A 3,743-nucleotide genomic window follows, 5' to 3' on the forward strand; every position below is an offset into this window, starting at 1 on the left:
TCCTTTGAGTGGACTCGGCGAGTACCATGAAGATGAGGAGGAACTCGACGAGTGGGATGAACAGCTCGTCGAGTCGGATGAAGATAGGAATGAACTCAGCGAGTTGGATGAACAACTCGGCGAGTTGGATGAAGATTGTCGTGTGCTCGGCGAGTCTGTTCTTAGACTCGGCGAGTCAGGTCGAGTGGTCCCAAACCCTTCGAGTTAAGACTCGAGTCAGCGAGTCGAGCCAGGACTCAGTGAGTTGGACAGGATAGGAATCGGGGATCAGTAGACTCGGCGAGTCAGGGGCTGACTCGGCGAGTAGAGTCGCGAGTGGAAGGACTCTGGACTTATGAACTCGGCGAGTCAGTAGGGTGACTCGGCGAGTAGGGTTGACCTGGAAGGTTGACTTTGACCAGGACATTGACTTTGACCAGAGTGGACTTGGTTGACCTTTGGAGGCCAGTTAGACTAAGTGTTAGGTTGATATTGGTAGCTCAGGGAGCTAGCGGAGCAGCAATTCAGAGTCAGTGGTCAGGTAACGGTCAAAGGGGTTAGCAGCAGCAGTTCAGCAGTATCAGGTGAGTTTCCCTTTGTATGAATGGGTCTACGGCCACAATGCCGGCCCATGTAGTTATGAGTAGAAGACCCGGGGGTTAGCCCTAGGCACAGTATGCTAGTATGATATTTGGACGAGGTCCAATGACAGAGGGCGGGTGCCCAAGGAGCGGTTTATGTGATAGTTTATACTTGTTGTCTGTGTGATACTTGTATGTGCCTGGTAGGGAGGGGAGTGAGGGCGAGGTCCCGTATCTCACCAATAGCAGAGTGTGGATGGTGTTCCACATCTCAGTAGCAGCAGAGCAGGGGCGAGGCCCAAGTTAGGGAAGGAGTGAGGGTGGGCTGGGCCCGTACCTCACTATCAGCAGGAGTATGGACGAGGTTCCATGACTCATCAGTAGCAGGACTCAGGAGGGGCCCAGAGATAGGCGAGGCCTTAGAGCAAGAGTTGTTAGTATATGTTTACCTTATGTAATGTTATGTGATATGTTTATGTGCTATTATATGTTAGTGGGTGAGGCCCTGTGACAGGCGAGGCCTAAGTGAAACAGATCTGTATCCGAGCGGGGCTCGAAGCCAGGCGGGGTCTGGAGCGGCGGGGCCGTTATAGCGGGCGAGGCCCAGGATAGCGGGCGTGGCCCAGTATGTGCAGTATGTGATTTTGCACGGTATGTGGTAAGGTGGGGAACTCACTAAGCTTTGTGCTTACGGTTTTCAGTTTTGCTTTCAGGTACTTCCGGTAGCGGAGGAAGGAGCTCGGGGTGATCGCATGGCACACACCATAGAGTAGTCAGCCTGGGAATGTTTACTCTGATAATAAACATGTGTTTTTGAAAACTTATACTCAGATTGTGTTTTGGAATGATGCTTTGTTTAAACTAATGTTTTATTAAAAAAAAAATTTGGTCTTAAATTTTGGGATGTTACAAGTTGGTATCAGAGCCTTTGTTTGAGGGATTCGGGCATACTCTCGGGTGTGCCTGAACTCAAACTGAGGGGTCGGATAAAAAGTTTTCAAAAGTGAAAAGACAGTTTTGTAAAAAGAATTTTGAGAATGAAAAACAGTTTTAGAAAAGCAAAAAGAATTCAGAAAGAAAAGAACTATGAAAAGAGAAAAGAGGTGTGGTGCATGCAATCAACCGAGCTCAAGTAAGTACCCCAAAATACCCATACAAGTTTATGTTATGATTATCAGTTGGTAGAACAGCATGCTAGAATAGGACTAAGGATCTAGGGATGATGCCTTATGTGCCTGTTATTTGTGCATTTGAGCTGCATGATAGTGCTGATAAGACAGTAGTAGGATAGCCTGTTTAGGTTATGCCTGAGTTTATGAGTTTGTGTTGCATGCTAGTTCAGGTTCTTGCTATGTGGATATGATTGCTTGAGTATGTTATGTTTAGACTTTCCCTTAACCGAATGCTTCTTGCTTTGTGCATTGTGGAATTCTGAGTGATGGGAGTTAGCCATTAGGTGGATACGACACGCCACATGTGATCAGGGTTGAATAATCTCAGAGTGTTGGAATTTGGTCCTACTGTGCGGCTCTTGTTTGAGTCCAACCGTTGTAGGAACGAGTCTTATACTTGAAGGATTATCTGAGCCTCGTCACATGTGATGGTATCCAGGTGGTGGCTAATTGGCATCGCGAGGAAGCCTTCAGTAGCTGAGGACTGGTTTGAGTAGTGTCAGAGGTTTCCCTAGGGTAAGCCTAGGATGAGATAGTGCTGGGAGCAGTATTAGTGGATGAGGGACCTGGTGGAGTCAAAGCAATTCCTGAGGAAAGTACGGATAGATGTGGAAGGTAGTATGGGCCCGTACTACTGAAAGCAGAGGATCCGTACTCGATTCGGGAAGGGCAGAGACAAGACCGGGAACCTGGTAGGGCATGTTTGATCTCGCATCAGTGATGAGTATTCTGATAGTGGTTGTGGTATATTTTCAGCATGGTGACATTGCGAGAGAGACCAGCGGGCGGATCAGGCACCGGAGAGGGATCAGGCTCGGGTTCAGGGGCCGAGCAGCTCGAGGAGCGGATGAGAGAGTTGATATCAGCTGAGGTTACGCGCAGTATTCTAGCTCAGACTCCTGTGATCTTTGGCACGGTCAAGGAGGGCATACTGGAGATCTTGGAGGAGAGGTTGGGAGCCTTCCGTACTGAGATGATGGCATTGATGGGAGCGCGTACCTTGACATTTCGAGAGTTCAGAGCCTGCGGGGCACCAGATTATCATGGGGCTAGGGACCCCATTGCTAGCAGCAGATGGTTGGCTGATGTTGCCAACGCTTTTCGTACGAGCAAGTGTCCCGAGGGGGACAAGGTTAGACTCGCCTCCTGTCTTCTGAAGGACAGAGCGAGGGATTGGTGGGAGGAGATTGGTCATGCTTTGGGGGATGATGCCGCGTTGGACACGATGACTTGGAGTGATTTCTCGGCCAGGTTCGGGGCGGAGTTTTCGCCAATTATTGAGGTGCAGCAGCTAGCACGAGAGTTTCAGGATTTGACGCAGACTACTGAGACTGTGGCGGAGATCACCGCCAAGTTCAGGGAGAGGGCTCTTCTTGTACCGCAATATGTAGCGGATGAGGAGATGAAGAAGGCTCGGTACCATGAGATGTTGAGGGACGACATCAGGGAGTTCGTGAGCAGGTCCAGCTGTAAGACGCTGGAGGATATGATTTCTCAGGCTAGGGAAAGGGAAATTGATTTGGAGCAGATCCGGAAGAGGAAGCTGGATGAGATTCAGGTATCAACGGGTTCGGGCAAAAGGCCCAAGGGATTGGATTCGAGATCGAGGGATCATTAGGACCGCAGTCGGTGCGGAAACTGTGGCAGGGCGCACGGGGGCGCGTGCAGGACTGGTAGCGGTGGTGAGTCTGGCTGCTTCAAGTGCGGTCGGACTGGTCATTTTAGCAGGGATTGTACTGTTACCGCCGCGCAGGGATCAGACATGATATGTTTTCATTGCAACCAGCGGGGCCACAAGAAGGCCCAGTGCCCCAGTTTGTCTTCAGCAGGACGAGTGATGGCACCCGCCCCTGCAACTTTGAGTATCGCAGATGGCCGTCAGGGCCGGGTAGAGGCACCTGCGGTAGGGAGCAGGGCTTTTCAGATGACGACCTTGGAGACGCGAGCATCACCGGACGTTGCAGGTATACGATTTCCATTCTCAGTTCTTTATTTTGTGCATGATTTCATT

The sequence above is a fragment of the Lactuca sativa genome, chromosome 3 (assembly GCF_002870075.4).
Source record: "Lactuca sativa cultivar Salinas chromosome 3, Lsat_Salinas_v11, whole genome shotgun sequence".
In the NCBI taxonomy this organism is placed as follows: Eukaryota; Viridiplantae; Streptophyta; class Magnoliopsida; order Asterales; family Asteraceae; genus Lactuca; species Lactuca sativa.